The following is a 21,716-nucleotide window of genomic DNA, read 5'->3' as shown; positions in this document are numbered from 1 at the left end:
GCATATATTGGACAAAACCACATCTACCTCTAAATGGGAACAGCATCTCGTCAATTGTTGTGAATTTACCATGACTGTAATTATTCCTACAGTTGGCCAGAAATCTGTCATAAATATTGCGGACAGCTGCGAGCCTGTCAGTCTTTTCTCTCTCCTCTCTTGTACACAGATAATCAAACGTCATTGATCGAAGCAAGAACAGGAAGCGCTTGTAACTGCATGCCGCCCTTGTGATCATCATACCTGTTCCATCAACTTTCCATTGCTCTCTACAGTTCGCAAGATTCCCATGCTTCATTCCAACTAGGAATACCAGACCCAAAATACACATAATCTCATCCCGTGTAGTGTCCTTAGAGTGCCGATCTCTGCAGTATTTTACTTCGTCCCTTTTGTTCGCAATAAAAGCGTTGGTACAGTGTACAATTATATCAATAATGTCAAGGCCTATAAATTTGAGAAATACATCAATGGGTTTCGGAGTATCCTTGCAAATGCGCTTTGGGCTAGGATAAATTTTGATGATATTCTTCGCTGGTACTCTTGAAGCAGCTTTCACTGGGGCTTTGCTGCACCAAATAGTTTCCTTGTCTTTTTCGATGTAGAAAAAGAAATCCTCACCAGTTTCATCAATCTCCATTTCATCTGTATCGTCTTCACTGAACCGCTGTCATGCTCATGTACTTCTACGACCTCTTCCACATCCTCAACATCTGAGCCATCTATGTCTTATTCATTATTCTATGTCCTTTCTTGAACCCTCCTCTTCTCGTCAGCGTCCAAATGCTCAATAAGTCGCCTGATCTCCTCATCGGAAGTGTCATGTTTCGCCCTAGATACAACATACGACGTTGAAGACTAATAGACATAGATAGGTAAATATAAATAGTAGGTGCAATTATCATAAGATAGGTAGGTAGTAGATATACGTATTTGCATAACACTCCTGCTATGAATGTAACAGTATATGGATAGATGAAATAGCTAACCCATCATATTATATGTTGATTGCATGAAAAACGTTAATCTACATACATACTTCTATTAAATAATTCATGGTAAAAATGATGTATCATAATAAAAACAATGAGAGCCAAAGCCTCTCACAAAACGATAACCCCTCACCAATATTCGAAAAGCAAATTTACGTAGATGAGCGGGCGCATGCAGCACTGGCTGGTGACTGCTACAAGGACGGAAAAAGATATCTGGCGCATTGATTGTGTTGACAGCATAGCCGACTGCAGTTACAGTATGTCCCTAGATGATTCAGATACCTTCACTATGTAACGATTCATGTTGAATGTTACTTAAGTTACTTCTGCCTGGTCCATTGATGAATGAATGTGAAATTTTCATGCTTCACAAAATTTATTCACATTAATTGTCATCCGAACTGCACACTCGTTATGTAAACAAAAAACGGACAGACTTCACTGATCTCTTTGACTTCCAAACGTAACTTCAAAACTGACTCCTCGCAGCATCGCTGTATCGCTTTATATAGAATTTTAACAATAACTTCCAAAATAAAGCATTATTAATTTTGTACAATTTTGATGTTACAATTAAAATTTACAAAACGTAAAGAAACTGATGTTAGCCCGGGTTCCCGGGTTCGATTCCCGGCGGGGTCAGGGATTTTCTCTGCCTCGTGACGACTGGGTGTTGTGTGATGTCCTTAGGTTAGTTAGGTTTAAGTAGTTCTCAGTTCTAGGGGACTGATGACCATAGATGTTAAGTCCCATAGTGCTCAGAGCCATTTTCAAACTGATGTTACAGCCGAATAACGTATAAAATACAATATTCACTGACAATCTTTTATAGTAATATCTTTAGTTTTCCATAAGAAAATCATTCTGAACTTTAATTACAATAATGTCAGTTGTATTACTTTAGTTACGTAATTAATTACAGATTAGATTTGGTTACTAGTATTCAGTGGTAGTACAGAGCTCGTTCTTTATCCGATTACATACATAAAATGCACAAATAAGGCCAAAATTCTGGAAATTGGAAAACAGTGAGAGGTAAACAATTGGAGAGTTAATTAGGAATGTAATTACAAAGAATATGAATTACAGAGGAAATAAAAATACATAACAAATGAAAATATATCGGTTGGTAATAACTTTTAAGCTGTTTCTCAAGATATTGAGGTCTTCTGTTATTGGATTTTTAGATTACCATTTTGTTAATTAGAAGCATTGATTTTTCATGCTAACATCTCTGCAGTCTCTAGTTATTTATTGCTAAGAATTTATTACTTCAATTTTTTGATTAGTTAATTTAGTATGTGTACATAATTTTATCAACGACAACAATCCACCTATAATTATGACAACGCACGTCTTTCCAGAACATTCCACACGCCTTCGCAATGAATATCAAGTTAGAAATACAGAAACACACACAAGGCCTTAGGAAGCACTGAATTGTCCGATAACTATCCGGATGAGTATAAAAAAGGTAGTATCAGATATTTCATATGAATTTTGGGGAAGGCTGTATCTTTATAACTTCCACTTATCACATGCGCATCAACATGACAACACGGAGTGCTGACATGAGCCCACCGGATGGTTAAGCAAAGTGCTTATGTACTGTACAGTATCGATGGGTCGTGTGAGAGAAAAGGAAAGTAAACATTTGTGTTTGCTGGTACCTAACATCATAATGGACTGTGAAAAAGAGATTTATTTGCTCCAGACTTACCACGTAACGCAGAGAAACAGTCAGTAATAAGTTTTGATACTACATCAATTAACAGTTTATCTTCATTGGCACTGGAACACGACTGTAGTTTTTTTAGCACACCTTCTACACTTTTATACACTAACGTTGCCTGAATTTCAGCAATCAACGTACAACCCATTACACTCGTCCAAAACCAGCTGGCGTGTCACCCCTGACGTACAGCACTAGCGCTCTACCGGAAAACACATCCACGATCACAGTCGAAGGGACGATCCACAACGTCGGGCGAACTACGAACCTTTGTTTTTTTTTTCCTTTTTGATCATCAGTCTTCTGACTGGTTCGATGCGACCCGCCACGAATTCCTCTCTTGTGCCAACCTCTTCATCTCAGAGTAGCACTTGCAACATATGTCCTCAATTATTTGCTGGATGTATTCCAATCTCTTTCTTCCTCTACAGTTTTTGCCCGCTACAGCTCCCTCTAGTACAGTGGAAGTCATTCCCTCATGTCTTAACAGATGTCCTATCATCCTGTCCCGTCTCCTTATCAGTATTTTCCATATATTCCTTTCCTCCCCAATTCTCCGAAGAACCTCCTTATCCCTTACCTTATCAGTCCACCTAATTTTCAACATTCGTCTGTAGCACCACATCTCAAATGCTTCGGATCTCTTCTGTTCTGGTTTTCCCACAGTCCATGTTTCACTACCATACAATGCTGTACTCCAGACGTATATTCTCAGAAATGTCTTCATCAAATTAAAGCTGATATTTGATACTAATATAATTCCCTTGGTCAGGAATGCCCTTTTTACCATTGCTAGTCTGCTTCTGATGTTCTCCTTGCTCCGTCCGTCAATGATTATTTTACTGATTAGGTTGCAGAAATCCTTAACTTAATCTACTTCGTGACCATCAATCCTGATGTTAAGTTTCTTGCAATTCTCATTTCTACTACTTCTCATTACCTTCGTCTTTCTCCCATTTACTCTCAATCCACACTCTGTACTCATTAGACTGTTCATTCCGTTCAGTAGATCATGTAATACTTCTTCACTTCCACTCAGGATAGTAATATCATCAGCGAATCGTATCATTCATACCCTTTCACCTTGAATTTTAATTCCACTCCTGAACCTTTCTTTTATTTCGATCATTGCTTCCTCTATGTACAGATTGAACATCAGAGGCGAAAGGCTACATTCTTGTCTTACACCATTTTTAATACGAGCGCTTCGTTCTTGGTCGTCCACTCTTACTATTCCCTCTTAGCTGTTGTAATATTGTATATGACCCGTCTATCCCTATAGCTCACCCTTACTTTCTTCAGACTCTCGAACATCTTGCACCATTTTACACTGTCGAACGCTTTTTCCAGGTCGACAAATCCTATGAACGTGTCTTGATTTTTCTTTAGTCATGCTTCCACTATTAACCGCAACGTCAGAATTGCCTCTCTAGTGTCTTTACCTTTCCTAAAGCCTAACTAATCGTCATCTAGCGCATCCTCAATCTTCTTTTCCATTCTTCTGTATGATATTCTTATAAGCAACTTGGATACATGAGCTGCTAAGCTGATTGTGACGTAATTCTCTCATTTGTCAGCTAATTGTGTGGATGGTGCTTTTCCGAAAGTCAGATGGTATGTCGCCCAACTCATATAGTCTATACAGCAATGTGAATACCCGTTTTATTGCCACTTCCCTCAATGATTTTAGAAATTCTAATGGAATGTTGTCTATTCCTTCTGCTTGGTTTGATCTTAAGTTCTTTAAAGCTCTTTTAAATTCTGATTCTAATACTGGACCCCCTATCTATTCTAAATCGACTCCTGTTTCTTCTTCTGTCACATCAAACAAATCTTCCCCCTCATAGAGGCTTTCAGTGTATTCTTTCCACCTATCTTCTCTCTCCTCTGCATTTTACAGTGGAATTCCCGTTGCACTATTAATGTCACCACCCTTGCTTTTAATGTCACCGAAGGTTGTGTTGACTTTTCTGCACGCTGAGTCTGTCCTTCCGACAATCATATCTTTTTCGATGTCTTCACATTTTCACTGCAGCCATTTCGTCTTAGCTTCCCTGGACTTCCTATTTATTTCATTCCTCAGCGACTTGTATTTCTGTATTCCTGAGTTTCCCGGAACAGTTTTGTACTTCCTAATTTCATCCATCAATTTAAGTATTTCTTCCGTTACCTACGGTCTCTTCGCAGCTAACTTCTTTTTACCTATGTTTTCATTCCCAACTATTGTGATGGCCCTTTTTAGAGATGTCCATTCCTCTTCAACTGTACTGTCTACTGAGCTACTCCTTATGACAGTATCTATAGTCTTAGAGAACGTCAACCGTATCTCGTCATTCCTCAGTACTTACGTATCCCCCTTCTTGCGTTTTGATTCTGCCTGACTGATGTCTTAAACTTCAGCCTACTCTTCACCACTACTGTATTCTGATCTGAATCTTTCTGCTCCTGGGTACGCCTTACAATCCAGTATCTGACTTCGTAATCTCTGTCTGACCATGATGTAATGTAATTGAAATCTTCCCGTTTCACCCGGCATTTTCCAAATATACCTCCTTCCCTTGTGATTCTTGAACAGAGTATTCACTATTACTAGCTGAAACTCGTTACAGAACTCAGTTAGTCTTTCTCCTCTCTCATTCCTTGGGTTGGGTTGGGTTGTTGTGGGGGAGGAGAGCAGACAGCGAGGTCATCAGTCTCATCGGATTAGGGAAGGACGGGGAAGGAAGTCGGCCATGCCATTTCAATGGAACCATCCCGGAATTTGCCTGGAACGATTTAGGGAAATCACGGAAAACCTAAATCAGGATGGCCGGACGCGGGACTGAACCGTCATCCTCCCGAATGCGGGTCCAGTGTGCTGACCACTGCGCCACCCCGCTCGATCTCATTCCTTGTCCCAAGCCCATATTCTCCTGTAACCTTTTCTTCTACTCCTTCCCCTACAACTGCATTCTAGTCTCCCATGACTATTAGATTTTCATCTCCCTTTACATACTGTATTAACCTTTCAATATCCTCATACTCTTTCTCTCTCTCTTCATCTTCAGTTTGCGACGTCGGCATGTATACCTGAACTATCGTTGTCGGTGTTGGTTTCCTGTCGATTCTGATAAGAACAACCCTATCATTGAACTGTTCACAGTAACCCGCTCTCTGCCCTACCTTCGTATAAATCACGAATCCTACTCCTGTTATACCATTTTCTGCTGCTGTTGATATTACCCTATACTCATCTGACAAGAAATGTTTGTATTCTTTCCACTTCACTTCACTGACCCCTACTATATCTACACTCCTGGAAATTGAAATAAGAACACCGTGAATTCATTGTCCCAGGAAGGGGAAACTTTATTGACACATTCCTGGGGTCAGATACATCACATGATCACACTGACAGAACCACAGGCATATAGGCACAGGCAACAGAGCATGCACAATGTCGGCACTAGTACAGTGTATATCCACCTTTCGCAGCAATGCAGGCTGCTATTCTCCCATGGAGACGATCGTAGAGATGCTGGATGTAGTCCTGTGGAACGGCTTGCCATGCCATTTCCACCTGGCGCCTCAGTTGGACCAGCGTTCGCGCTGGACGTGCAGACCGCGTGAGACGACGCTTCATCCAGTCCCAAACATGCTCAATGGGGGACAGATCCGGAGATCTTGCTGGCCAGGGTAGTTGACTTACACCTTCTAGAGCACGTTGGGTGGCACGGGATACATGCGGACGTGCATTGTCCTGTTGGAACAGCAAGTTCCCTTGCCGGTCTAGGAATGGTAGAACGATGGGTTCGATGACGGTTTGGATGCACCGTGCACTATTCAGTGTCCCCTCGACGATCACCAGTGGTGTACGGCCAGTGTAGGAGATCGCTCCCCACACCATGATGCCGGGTGTTGGCCCTGTGTGCCTCGGTCGTATGCAGTCCTGATTGTGGCGCTCACCTGCACGGCGCCAAACACGCATACGACCATCATTGGCACCAAGGCAGAAGCGACTCTCATCGCTGAAGACGACACGTCTCCATTCGTCCCTCCATTCACGCCTGTCGCGACACCACTGGAGGCGGGCTGCACGATGTTGGGGCGTGAGCGGAAGACGGCCTAACGGTGTGCGGGACCGTAGCCCAGCTTCATGGAGACGGTTGCGAATGGTCCTCGCCGATACCCCAGGAGCAACAGTGTCCCTAATTTGCTGGGAAGTGGCGGTGCGGTCCCCTACGGCACTGCGTAGGATCCTACGATCTTGGCGTGCATCCGTGCGTCGCTGCGGTCCGGTCCCAGGTCGACGGGCACGTGCACCTTCCGCCGGCCACTGGCGACAACATCGATGTACTGTGGAGACCTCACGCCCCACGTGTTGAGCAATTCGGCGGTACGTCCACCCGGCCTCCCGCATGCCCACTATACGCCCTCGCTCAAAGTCCGTCAACTGCACATACGGTTCACGTCCACGCTGTCGCGGCATGCTACCAGTGTTAAAGACTGCGATGGAGCTCCGTATGCCACAGCAAACTTGCTGACACTGACGGCGGCGGTGCACAAATGCTGCGCAGCTAGCGCCATTCGACGGCCAACACCGCGGTTCCTGGTGTGTCCGCTGTGCCGTGCGTGTGATCATTGCTTGTACAGCCCTCTCGCAGTGTCCGGAGCAAGTATGGTGGGTCTGACACACCGTTGTCAATGTGTTCTTTTTTCCATTTCCAGGAGTGTAGATTGAGCCTTGCATTTCCCTTTTCAGATTTTCTAGTTTCCCTACCTTCTGACATTCCTCGCTCCGACTCTCTAGAACGTTATCCTTCCGTTGATTATTCAGTCTTTTTCTCATCGTAACCTCCTCCTTAGCAGGTCATTCCGGAATCTTTTGCCAATGGAGAGATCATGACACTTCTTCAATTACAGGCTACATTTCCTGTGGATACAAGTTACGTGTCTTTAATGTAGTGGTTTCCATTGCCTTCTGCATCCTCATACCGTTGATTATTGCTGATTCTTCCAAGTTTAAGGGCAGTTTCCCATCCCTGTCCGCTCCTCCACCCTCTTTGACAAGGCCGATGGCAGACTGTTGGGTGACTTCTTATGCCGGAAGTCTTCGGCCACCAATGCCGATTATTAATCAAAATTCAAGCAGTGGCGGGATTCGAACCCCAAGGCGTTTTATTTTTGAAAGACGCTGCCCCTACACCACGGAGTGTCTACGCACTATGAGGCGCAAACTTCCTGCTCCTAGGAACACCCGGCTTTAACAATCGGTACCAAGGCGACAGATGTACTTGTACACTGCTATTTCTTCGACAGAAAGGTGATTTGCCTTTTCAGCAGGACGTTGCAGGTACACGTATGGCTGTTGCGAATCACTGTGTTCTTCGTGGTGTACTGCCCTGCTGGGAAAGATTACCAACTGTACACGTGTGGTACATGATGAAGTGGGAACTCACTCTTTCTCCAGAGCCTACAAGACGCGTTGCTGAATTGAACGAAAGGCGCAAAATGCTTGGGAAAATTTATCACAGGTTGCTGTTCGGCACTTTAGGATCATTTGCATTTGACACTAAAAGCCTGCGTTGCCACCAGAGGGGGAGAGGGAGGGGGGAGGGGTACTCAGTGTATTTGGACACTCTTTACTGTGACATGTGTGTTACATTTGGTCTGAATTTGCTATCATATACTCCTACAACTATGAACTATGTGACACATCAGTTGTCAATAAAATGACCTTGTCTTTGAGGGTGCTGAATTTTTTTCAGCAGTGTATTTGCGCGCTATGCTACTAAGTTTTTTCCCTTAGATCATTGGGATTAGCGACCCCAACTCTTTCCGTAAATGCATCACATACTAAAAATCGAATCTCACACATCCAAATAATATATATACCACATACCTTAAATGACTAACAAGAAGAACACAGATAAAAATTCTCATGTTTCTCAGTGGGCCACAGCGTGCATTTTCCTAAACAAACAATATTATATGCTCTCCTGCGCTCAAATTCAAAACCAACCACTTTTCGATATGTATGAACTCATTTGCGTTTATCTACTCCTTCCAGTGTCGCACTCTACAAATTTACCTCAACAACTTGCTACCTGTCTTTAACAAATATCAAGTAGAATATATGTACTGTAGTCCCTTCCTTAACCTATGGGGAATAAAACTTACCTACGCAAACTGAATTGTGCATGCACTACCGGGTTGTTTGGCAGTACTGGCCTGTGTGAATTTTGCAGCTTAGGCGCTGCCTATTGTACCGTATTTTATATCTTAGTTTATTCGAACTTGTAAATCTCACATTAGGTGATGATCTTTTCGTTATTGGTAATATTTATTGGAATACTTCAAACTTGAGAAACTTACCATCTGTTGTTCGAAGAATTTGTAGTGAATTAAGAGTGCGAATTACTATTGCTAATGTGGGGGAAGCAAGTCCGAAATTGTCGTCATACTTCAAAATGCGTCACTCAACCATCTGTAGGAGTGTATCGAAATCTTGTGTATTGATCCGCAAGAAATTTCTGAATCCCTTCCAAGAAAATCGTGTGCATGTCTTTATGATCCTTCAAAGGCCTAAATCTCACAAAGATATGTTAACAGTCTTCTGAACAGATTGAAAAGTGTCCACACAAATAATATCCTTCGCCCCGTCGCGAAGAGAATCCTGTTCGCATTTATGTTTGACTCCAGGAAAGCAGAAAGCTGGAAGTTGAGTGACAGGCCGCGCTGATGTAAAACTTTCTTTATGTGAACGAATCAAAGCTGCATGCCATGCAAGAACTGGGAACCACTTTTTTTTCACACACACTTGTTCTCAAAGCGATTGCAATCGACTGGGCATCACTTAGGCGACTTGCTTTGCAATGTTCTTACTCTGGCATGGTAACCAGCCCGCAAGGGAGCTACAGTGTAAACGTGGAATCCGACCAATGTTTCGTTTCTGGCCAATCTCCACACCATTAGGTGAATGTTAGGTTGAAATAACAGAGTGAAAAAAAAAAAACTCAACCATTGTTCGATGCTACAACCTTTCGTTTTTTAGTTAGGTACTTTACCGCTTTTTTCTTCATTTTGTTCGAGATTGTTCTCATCATTTGCTATGGGTGGACGTCACATGAACCCCTTCGAATTCATCTTTTCTTTTCTTTTTTTTTTTTTTTCTTCAGGTCTCTGACCGAATACGCAGAGCTACCGTGTCGACACCGCTAGACCGCCAGACCAGATTCAAATTTTGTCTTGGCTCACGTACTCTCACAACACTGCTGCTCCCTCAAGTCATGGCGCGTGTTCGCTAGGTGTCAATGGCGTCATTTTCACAACTTGACTTCGATTCATAATAATGAGACAATTTGTACGAAATATTTATAAATTATATACATAAACCTTCCTGGCGAATCAGTGTTTCTGTTTGTCAAAACAGTATCAAAATTCCTGCAGCAAATTACTGCGATTAGTCTGCACGTAAGGAAGGAGGCAAGGAAGCGACTTAGAAATTTAGAAATTGCACTGATGAGTTGTAATAAAATTCATTAATGCAGCTCTAATTCAGAGCACTAGTTCCTAGTACTTATATGCATGCGGTACGGTGTTTTCCATTTTTCCAATTTACTATCCATTTAATATTTCCTAACTTTTTCCTTTCTCTCTTTTGAGCGCCAAGGAGTCACTTGTCCTCTGGGGCACTGCACCAGTGGCTCATCCTTCTTACGTGCCTGCTTTGTATACTTGTGACTGCTTCACATGTCATAATACTGCAAGGGCATCTTTTACTGCACACGTTGTCGTATATCAGAGTTTCACTTTTTCTCGTTACGCTTCTTTGTGAGTTTTAACTACAGTGAACATGAATTTTATGTCTGTTATCTTTGGCGACAGGTCACAAGGAAGTACCATGGCGTAGTTGTATCTCAGAGTCAAGAAGGAAAAAGTGCTTCCTCACAGATAACGGACGAGTGTTTATCGTTTACTTTTTTTTCTGTCTCTAGAAGACTCGTTCGTTTTTCCCGGAGACATTTTCTAAGAATACTTCACCACATTGCAAAGTGTTTACTCTGCCACAGGTAATCAGCGCGCAACGTTGTTTAGCCAACTCAACAGCGTAAGTAAGATTTATGCGGTTATTTCGGTAGTGATTAGCATAATGAGCAAAAAGGTCCCTCTAAATAATTTGACAGTATTATAATATGGCAATGAGCTATCATTTTGACTAAAATAGATTACTAGCACTTAATGTCACAAGAATATCTTTCGTGGTACATATAATTTTTACTGTCTAGCGAAGTACGAGCTCTATTACGCTCAGGCCCGGAAACTATTATGGTCTTTCACATCGTTCAAAGACTGCGATAAAAATAAGACATTTGACAGCTGTCTGTTTGCTAACTAGATGCTTTAGCTTTAGCTGGCTAAACATTATGTATAAGTTCTTAAGAACTTAATAGATTAGCGACAAAGCTTGCATCAACTAACAATTATTTGAAGAACATTTATAGCTTTTCCTGTTGCCTCCTCTGTAGTAATGGTAAAAAATGGTTCAAATGGCTCTGAGCAATATGTGACTTAACTTCTGAGGTCATCAGTCCCCTAGAACTTAGAACTACTTACACCTAACTAACCTAAGGACATCACACACATCCATGCCCGAGGCAGGATTCGAACCTGCGACTGTAGCGGTCGCGCAGTTCCAGCCTGAAGCGCCCAGAACCGCTTGGCCACACCGGCCGGCTAGTAATGGTAATTACAACTCTTGTCATACGTGAAATATTTACAATTAACATAAGTTGATGAATGACTTTTTAGGAGGGAGCCAAAAGCAATGCTGCCGAAGTACAACTCTCATGTTCGGGCGTGTCTTCATAATGGAACCAAAGTAGTGTACGTGTGACGCTGTGGTCTTCGTGCATCACTAGATGAACAACAGAGGCAAAACATAAGGCCATCGTTAGGCGAAAGTTTGTGCTGAAACATCAGCCAACGTTTCACTTACTGCTAGCCGTTGCAACACCAAACTTGCGAGAGGATCTTTTAAAGCTACAGCGCGAGACTACAGGTCCATTTGTCCCACCGAGCAGTTGTGAAGTGAAGGATTTGAAATAAAGCCTCATCGTGACAATATAGCTGTGAAGCTCAAGATCCATCGTATTGTTTAACAACAGAATCTGCAACGTTCCGAAAGAGCATTATTACTCTAACCTGTTGTGATTTTTTTTCTATTTTTGCTGTTGTAACTGCCTCTCTCCGTCAAGGTTTGCAGAACAACGAACTGGGTTCTCCAAACGCCGTTCAGTCTCGAAAAATGAAATTCAAAGCCAGATTTTCGCTACAACGTTATTTCAAGAACTGAAAATAGATGTGTTGTACACTCACGTTCATGGCCTCTTTGAGATCCATGAGCCTATGTGACAGTACATCTACACCTGCATCTGTATCAATACTCTGCAGATCACGGTGAACTCCCTGAAGAGTGTAGAGGAAGTGGTCCAAATTTCGGCTATGGTCTAAATTTGAGTTGGTAAGATATTTGGTACTGAGAGGTGTGGCAACCGAAGAGAAACAATGTAAAACAGCGCTTCAGACCATGCCAGTTGTTCTGTAAAACGGCCACGACAGTTCATTTTCCCATGCGATTGTAGCCAGTGGCTGATTCAGAAAAACCTCAAGGAAGTGGTGCTAAAGATATCTTGAGCTACCTTTACTTTTACCATAGTATAAAATAACAAGTCACAAGCAAAATTTAAGAAAGTTTTATTTAAAGTGATTACACACATCTACAGCACCAGCTTGCCGCAGTGGATACACCGGTTCCCGTCAGATCACCAAAGTTAAGCGCTGTCGGGCGTGGCCGGCACTTGGATGGGTGACCATCGGGGCCACCATGCGCTGTTGCCACTTTTCGGGGTGCACTCAGCCCCGTGTTGCCAACTGAGGAGCTACTCGACCGAATACTAGCGGCTCCGGTCACAGAAAACCATCGTAAAGACTGGGAGAGCGGTGTGCTGAGCATACGCCCCTCCCATCCGCCTCCTCAGCTGGGGATGACACGGCGGTCGGATGGTCCCGATAGGCCACCTGTGGCCTGAGACGGAGTGCTACACATCTACAATGACAACGGCCATGCTGCAGTGGTAACAACAATTCCCGTCAGATCACTGAAGTTAAGCGCTGTCGGGCTGGGCTAGCACTTGGATGGGTGACCATCCGGTCTGGCGAGCGCTGTTGGCAAGCAGGGTGCACTTAGACCTTATGAGGCAAACTAAAGAGCTACTTGATTGAGAAGTAGCGAGTCCGGTCTCGCAAACTGACATACGGCCGGGAGAGCGGTGTGCTGACCACATGCCCCTCCATATCCACATCCAGTGACGCCTGTGGGCTGAGGATGACACGGCGGTCGTTCGGTACCGTTGGGCCTTCCAAGGCCCGTTCGGACGGAAAGGAGAAGAGGAAGAGGTTACACATATACAAGAAAAAAATGGTTCAAATGGCTCTGAGCACTATGGGACTCAACATCTTAGGTCATAAGTCCCCTAGAACTTAGAACTACTTAAACCTAACTAACCTGAGGACATCACACACACCCATGCCCGAGGCAGGATTCGAACCTGCGACCGTAGCAGTCCCGCGGTTCCGGACTGCAGCGCCAGAACCGCTAGACCACCGCGGCCGGCATATACAAGACAATGCCATCTTATAAAAAAGTAAGAATTGTGGTTCTCTTCCTTAAATGATGAATTATATGTACCTGTTCTTCGTGGCAAATTGGTTAATTACATCGTCAATAGGACAATCAATGTCAGGGTGAGTGTTCAACAGAGCTAAGCCATTAAGTCGATCCTCCTTCATTGTCTACCTCATTCATGTCTTTGTGCACCGCAATGTTGAAAAACTTCTTTCTGTTGTAGCAATAGATGCAGGTAGACAAGCAATTATTTTATACAGCGTAGTTAGATCTAGGACAAGGAGACAACGCTTGCATAACAGAGGCACTATCATTAAGGCCGTTTATGCACATTTGCTTGTATTGAAAAATGTCTCCCATTAGTGTGCTACATAGGAAAGTACAACTACTCGATTACTCGATTCAGTTGAGTCGACTGACGAAAGAAACGAACTAATGGCGTGTGCGCTTACTGGCGGGGGCGGCGCGGGTCGCAATGTTGGCGACCTCGCAAGGGGGGGGGGGGGTCACAGACCCCCATATGTATCACTTACTGATTGTAGCCAACATAAACTCAATTTCGATCATCTTAAAATGTTTGCAGGTATGTATGCATTACTTCTTTCATACAGTGTCTGCGTTTGCGAATAGTGTTCTCATTACCACATCGTTTTAAGAGCAGTATTAACAGAAAGGATGTCCTCAGCTTTAATAGCTTCTATTCTTCGTTGATTTGTAATGAACCTAAAAATTACGTAGTATTAGTGATCTAAATTCGATCCGTTACGTGCGGTATAAATTTGGGTTATTCCCAGATTTTGGGCTGTTTTGTCTGTATGACTATCCTGTTCTCTAGAATGCCTAGAACAAAACGAAACTACTGCATATCCAGCAGGGAAAGAGAAAGGGAATGCCGAGAACAAAACGAAACTACTGCATATCCAGCAGGGAAAGAGAAAGGGACGGAACGAAACAGACGTGATCAAGGTGGTTCGTGCAGCCAGAGATAAAACTATAGAGGCAACCTTGCAGTTCCTCCCGTCTCCTTCGTTAATCCTATGCTGGGAAACACCTGTCGTGTCAGCCCCTTTAATTCATTAGCCTCACCCCAACAGGTTTACCTCATCGGCAGTTAGGCTTTAAGACATTGCATCTGATCTTATCGCATACGAAGTAAATGGTAACAAAGGATAGTACCTCTCCTGATAAATGATTCTACTTGCAAAGCAATGTTTCAAAAGTTTGCTACTGAAGAAAAAGTTTCAACTAACTCCACCACCCCCCAAAAAACCGCTGTAAAAATAAACTGAAGTTTGAAAAAGAGTTTCAGTTCTCATTCAAAAGAGTGAAGCCTGAGAAAAATATAAGAAGAATGAAAATACAAATTGAAATGGACGAAGAAAGCAAAAAGATAGCATAAATGAGCCACAGATATATGAACCGGCTACGCCACCCGTTCATGATGTCTTGAGTGACATATGCCTCCCTGCGGGAGAAAACATGCCAGACGCAGGATGACGCAGAAAGCAGTTTTTGTGAAGGAATCTATTCTGGTGGCTTGCAAGGAGAGCTGTGTGTTATGAGCATCATGTGTAATCCGTGAGCACAGTATGAAAGTGCATGTGCTGATAAAAACATTTACCTTTGTTACTTTTGTCAAAAGAACGGAATGTTTTACATTGTGAGACCACAGTTTTTTGATAAACCACTGTGATTTAAAAATGAAAATATGCCTATTATTTTTCAAATACTAGGGTAAAGTGGGGTAAATCCGATCTAGTAATTTCTTGTGGCTATAAAACGCTTATCCGAGGACGGATCGTAAGGTTATATAAGTTAAATTATAGGTAATGTAAAGGAGCACCTGTTTACAAAATATTTTTATTATACCATCAATAGTTTTTGAGACATCCGTATCTTAAGAAACGTCCATTTTTTGCCATTTGCAAAAATGGTGGGGTAAATCCGACCCCCTATTTGTTTGGCCGATTTTGCACAGAAATAGTTCTAAATGAACGGTTTCTTTGGGAAATAATTATAAGCAATTATGTTTTTTACATAAATGAACAAAACGTATTCAAAAAATAACAATATTTAGAGTACTAAATGTACTGAAAGTTACATAAATGTAAATTTTAATTGAAAAAAGATGATTTCATTGCACGGCGGTGCAACAGCAAGGTCAATCTCGGAATGTTAAAATCACGAAAGACAGCTCGTAAAGACATTCCCCTTTGCATTGCAGCAGCTGCTCGGAGAATATCGTTTTGATTGCGTTTTGTCGTTTTTCGTTTGTAATTTCGTACCATTTTCATGAAAATAAACAAAACTCACTTTGTTTCCATAAATAAATAATTCCATACACATAAACGATAAAAAATATGCGGTCGGATTTACCCCACCATTTAGCGGTCGGCTTTACCCCACCATGCCATTTTTCATTTAACAGATGGCTGGAGTTCAAAAAATGGCTCTGAGCACTATGGGACTCAACATCTTAGGTCATAAGTCCCCTAGAACGTAGAACTACTTAAACCTAACTAACCTAAGGACATCACACACACCCATGCCCGAGGCAGGATTCGAACCTGCGACCGTAGCAGTCCCGCGGTTCCGGACTGCAGCGCCAGAACCGCTAGACCACCGCGGCCGGCTCGGCTGAAGTGGCCGAGCGATTGTACGCGCTACAGTCTGGAACCGCGCGACCGCTACGGTCGCAGGTTCGAATACTACCTCGGGCATGGGTGTGTGTGATGTCCTTAGGTTAGTTAGGTTTAAGTAGTTCTAAGTTCTAGGGGACTGATGACCTCAGAAGTTAAGTACCATAGTGCCCAGAGCCGTTTGAACCATTTCATTTAACATACATAGAAACAATTTACACGAAATTTCCAACAAAAACGATTCATACACTGAATAGGTGACTAAAAGCATTACGAAATCACTTACCGTTTGTTTTGCGATCGTTTTATTTAATATGGTAAATCTAGTGATGCAATTTGCACAAAAATTAAATTGAAAGAGTCGAAAACACAATTGTTGTCTTTTGAGTGTCTAAATGTCAAATGCGGCAAAACTGTCAAGGTGATATTTTCGTTATTTCGAATGCTCTATATGGTAACACTAATGCGAAATCGCTCCACTTTGCCGTTTCTCACAAATAGGAGGAGGTCGGGTTTAGCCACCCGGTCGGATTTACCCCACCTTACCCTATATACAATGTTTCGAATATCGTATTCTACAAACATTATTTTTCCTTCTTTTACTCAGTTGTTTCAATGACATCTCAATATTTTTAGGTCCAGCCCAGATTTAGACCACACCATTAAGTTATGTCAACTTGCCAATATTTTTTTATAAATCCAAAATAAAAAACAATAGTGATAGTACGTTACTTTTCCCGATAACGGTCTAAAAAAGGGCATTTCAGAGTATTGTTTAGTGCAACACTCTTTAATTTATTTTCAATAGCACGTGAGTTATGTCTAACAGTAAATGGCAGCCCAAATTTAGGCTACTTCCTCCAGTTTCCATGGCACAGTGAAGCACGGTTTGTACTCGTCACAGACGTGATTGATGCGCGGGAAGAAATAGTGCGTAAATGTCTCTGTGAGGTATCCAATAAGTCAAATCATGCCCTAGTGGACTCCACGCTTTTCCATGAATCAAACAAACCTGTGACAATTCGTCTGCCATTCTTTGCATATGTTCAGCATCCCCTGTTGGTCCCGTAATGTTTGAATACTCCATTAGTAGTGTAGCGCTTGACACAGTCACGTCGATTAAATATTTGGGCGTAACATTGCAGAGCGATATGAAGTGGGACAAGCAAGTAATGGCAGTTGTGGGGAAGGCGGATAGTCGTCTTCGGTTCATTGGTAGAATTTTGGGAAGATGTGGTTCATCTGTAAAGGAGACCGCTTATAAAACACTAATACGACCTATTCTTGAGCACTGCTCGAGCGTTTGGGATCCCTATCAGGTCGGATTGACGGAGGCCATAGAAACAATTCAGAGGCGGGCTGCTAGATTTGTTACTGGTGGGTTTGATCATAACGAGATTGTTACGGAAATGCTTCAGGAACTCGGTTGGGAGTCTGCAGGAAAGGAGGCGTTCTTTTCGTGAACCGCTACAGGGGAAATTTAGAGAACCAGCATTTGAGGCTGACTGCAGTACAATTTTACTGCCGCCAACTTATATTTCGCGGAAAGACCACAAAGATAAGAGAGATTATGGCTCGTACAGAGGCATATAGGCAGTCATTTTTCCCTCGTTCTGTTTGGGAGTGGAACAGGGAGAGAAGATGCTAGTTGTGGTACGAGGTACACTCCGCCACGCACCGTATGGTGGATTGCGGAGTATGTATGTAGTATGTAGATGTAGATATATTTGGCAAGCGGCTCATGCAATTGGGTGATATTCTAGAATGGGTTGCTGGAGTCTTTTGTAAGCATTCTTCACTGCACTACTGCATGTTTCCAGTATCCCACCAATGAACCAAAGTGTGCCACTTGCTTCACCTACGACGAGGTCCGGCGACAATTCGTGCGTTACGTAATACTCTTTCAGCATGCTGATACGTGACGCATTAGTACAGATAGAAGTCATATCGGGAACCGGTCTTGTGACATGACAGGCACTTATTGTCATCAGTTACAAATTATACTGAATTTTCCGCAGATATGTATGTGTGTATGTGTGTGTGTGTGTGTGTGTGTGTGTGTGTGTGTGCGGGCGTCATTTTTAGTCGCTCTCGTATCTTGCATATGAAGGACACCGCTCTACCCTGTAAATACTTGGTGAAGGCTCTGGGCCTCATTTTTTATTCCTAAGAATCGTGGACCTGATGGCAAAGGCCCAGAAAGCACTTAATATCTTAAAGTGCCTTAGCCTCGGGTGTTGGGAACCGGACAGTGTGCGTCTGCTCCAGATTTATAGAGCTTTCGTGATGTCACGGCTGGACTATGTGTGTACAGCGAACTGATCAGCGGGACTTTATTACCTGAAGGTAATTGATGCTATCCGCCATGAGGCGATCAGGAAGCCCAGGGGTGCTAACGCGACCAACTCCATATCCGTGTCTGTGGTCAGGCTGGGCGAACCGCCGTTCACCATTCGGCGGCAACTCCTCATGGTGCGTCAGGCATGTAAGTTCCACGCTGCTCAAGTTCACCAGCATACCATACTGCTGCTAGTCTAGAATATGGAAGTATTTTCTAAAATCTTCCGGAGCAACAAGAACGTTTGAGACCCGTTTGAAGCGGATGCTGGAGGCACTTGGCGTGGGACAAGTACAAATCCAAAACAAAGTTTTAACCGACTGTCAGTCTGGTTACTGCAGACGACCAGAATACTATTAGATTTAATGGAGTACAGAAAAGCTGCACTTGTGCATCTGCTTTTGACATACTATTTTGCGATTTTTTAAATGAGCATGACAACTGCATACGAGTTGGCACCCACAAAAAAAAAAAAAACCGGAATAATATTGCCGTGGGCGGAGATCTTGTAGCTCGGCCGGAGTGGCCGAGCGGTTCTAGGCGCTACAGTCTGGAACCGCGCGACCGCTACGGTCGCAGGTTCAAATCCTGCTTCGGGAATGGATGTGTGTGATGTCCTTAGGTTAGTTACGTTTAAGTAGTTCTAAGTTCTAGGGGACTGGTGACCTCACAAGTTAAGTCCCATAGTGATCAGAGCCATTTGAACGATTTGGAGATCTTGTAGTACGCATTTCTACCGCTAGGCGCGTATAGCGCAACTCATTGCCAGTTCAGTCCGTCTGGGTTGCCGACCTGGCTTGTTCAGTTCATCTGATGTGACGGTTTTTGCGGATGCTATTTTGTTCTTGCTTCGTTTTTTACGATGGCAAGTTTAAGAGAACAACGTGCAGCTGTGAAATTTTGTTTTCTGTTCTGTCAAACTGCTGCTGAAACTGTCTTAATGTTTACAACAGCTTACCAAGATGATGCTTTGTGAAAAACTCAAGTGGACGAATGGTTCGCTCGATTTAAAAATGGCGACACGTCGATTGGAGACAAGCCTCGTTCTGAACGTCCAACAACTGCCCGAATCGTCACAAATATTGAAAAAGATTAGACAGCTTGTGCTCACAGACCGTCGACAGACAATCGATCAACTGTCAGAGATTAGTGGGTTGTCTTGGAGCTCGGTTCAGCGAATTTCTACGGAAATACTGAATTCGGTCTTCTGAAGTTTTTTTCATCGCGGAAGATCGTAACATTGTCCCTCCCTTCAATCGTCGTACAAACATGGAAATGGCAGATATTGAGATAACCGATCGCGGAATTGAAAAGCAGCTACAGTCGCTTAGTAGAGGTAAGGCGTCAGGACCAAATGAGATACCTATAAGATTCTATAAAGATTATGTGAAATACCTTGTTCCCCTTCTAGCAGTCATTTATCATAGATCGCTTGAGCAACGGAAGATACCTAACGATTGGAAAAAAGCGCAGGTCATTCCCGTTTTTAAGAAAGGCCGTAAGACAGAGACACTCGTAATTATAGACCTATATTGTTGACGTCAACCTGTTGTAGAATTATGGAACATGTTTTATGCTCAAGAATTGTGACGTTTTTGGAAAGTGAACATCTCTTTTATAAAAATCAACATACATTCCTGCGAAACTCAGCTCGCTCTGTTCCTCCAAGAGATCCACAGCGCAGTTGACAACGGCGCTCGGGTTGATGCCATGTTCCTTGATTTCAGTAAGGCAGTTGGCACCGTCCCGCATTGCCATTTAATGAAAATAAAATACGAGCTTACGGAGTATCGGAGCAAACCTGCGATTGGATTCAAGACTTTCTTACAGATTTAACTCAACACGTCGCTCTTAACGGAACTAAATCGACAGATGTAAAGGCAGTATCCGGAGTACCACAGAGAAGTGTGATAGGACAGTTGCTGTTTGCAATATATATAAATGATCGAGCAGAAAGCGTCGGGTGCTCTTTAAGGCTATTCACAGAACATGCAGTTGTCTATACCAAAGTAGCAACTCCAGAAGATAGTAAGAATTTGCAGAACGACCTGCAGAGAATTGATGAATGGTGCAGGCTCTGGCAGTTGACCCTGAACGTAAATAAATGGCTGGCTCTGAGCACTATGGGACTCAACATCTATGGTCATCAGTCCCCTAGAACTTAGAACTACTTAAACCTAACTAACCTAAGGACAGCACACAACACCCAGCCATCACGAGGCAGAGAAAATCCCTGACCCCGCCGGGAATCGAACCCGGGAACCCGGGCGTGGGAAGCGAGAACGCTACCGCACGACCACGAGATGCGGGCGTAAATAAATGTAACACATTGCGCATACTTAGGAAAAGAAATCCACTGCTGTACAGCTGCACTATTGGTGACAAACAGCTGGAGACAGCGTCCGCCGTAAAGTATCTAGGGTTAACTATTCAGAGCGATCTTTAGATAGAATGACCATATAAAACAGATAGTGGGAAAAGCAGACACCAGACTCAGATTCATCGAAAGAATCTTAAGGAAAAGTGACTCATCCACGAAAGAAGTGGCTTATAAGGCGCTTGTTCGCCCGATTCTTGAGTATTGTTCATCTATTTGGGGTCCCTATCAGGTAGGACTGATAGAGGAGATAGAGAAGGCGGCGCGTTTCGTCACGGGATCATTTAGCTGGCGAGAGAGCGTTACGGGATGCTACACAAACTCCACTGGCAGACGTTACAAGAGAGGCGTTTTGCATCACGGAGGGATTTACTATTGAAATTTCGGGACACCACATTTAAGGAGGAGTCTGACAACATATTACTTCCCCCCATATACATCTCGCGTATTGGACATGAGGAGAAAATTCGAGAAGTTAGAGCAAATACGGAGGCTTACAATCATTCTTCCCACGCACTATTCGCGAGTGGAACAGGGTTGGAATGATCAGACGCTGGTACAGAAAGTACCTCCGCCACACACCATAAGGTGGCTTGCGGATTATGACGCAGATGTAGAAGATTTGGGAACGAAAAGGGTTGCTGCCAAGTTGTTCCTCAGGTACTGATTGACAGTCAAAAGGAACGTCGAGTTGAACATGTCGTGCTCAGCAACAGCAGCTTGAAACATCCAGATTTTCTGTCACGGTGCTATGGTTACGACCCAGAAACAAAGCAACAGTCAAGCCAACGAAAGATGTCATCGTAACCCTGTCCAAAAATTGTCGTCAAGCCAAATGGTTCAAATGGTTCATTTGGACTTAACATCTACGGTCATCAGTCCCCTAGAACTTAGAACTACTTAAACCTAACTAATCTAAGGACAGCACACAACACCCAGTCATCACGAGGCAGAGAAAATCCCTGACCT

The 21,716-nt window shown here is 43.2% G+C and overlaps 1 protein-coding gene across 2 annotated transcripts in view; it reads left to right on the top strand.

The window, feature by feature from the left end:
* The window catches only part of LOC126175596 (glycoprotein-N-acetylgalactosamine 3-beta-galactosyltransferase 1-like), a 362,470-nt gene that overhangs the window by 103,555 nt on the left and 237,199 nt on the right, over positions 1 to 21,716 (top strand). The window contains exon 1 of one of the 2 annotated variants that reach the window (XM_049922464.1): positions 10,799 to 10,816. The exons of the other annotated variant lie outside the window; for it this stretch is intronic. The gene's annotated coding sequence lies outside the window, so the exon portion shown is untranslated. Of the gene's footprint in view, positions 1 to 10,798; positions 10,817 to 21,716 lie in introns of those variants that run through there. 2 annotated transcript variants of the gene reach the window in all.

This window comes from Schistocerca cancellata, chromosome 3 (genome assembly GCF_023864275.1).
Source record: "Schistocerca cancellata isolate TAMUIC-IGC-003103 chromosome 3, iqSchCanc2.1, whole genome shotgun sequence".
Classification (NCBI taxonomy): Eukaryota; Metazoa; Arthropoda; class Insecta; order Orthoptera; family Acrididae; genus Schistocerca; species Schistocerca cancellata.
Note: the sequence above shows the minus strand (reverse complement) of the source record. Positions and strands in the feature narration are given on the sequence as shown.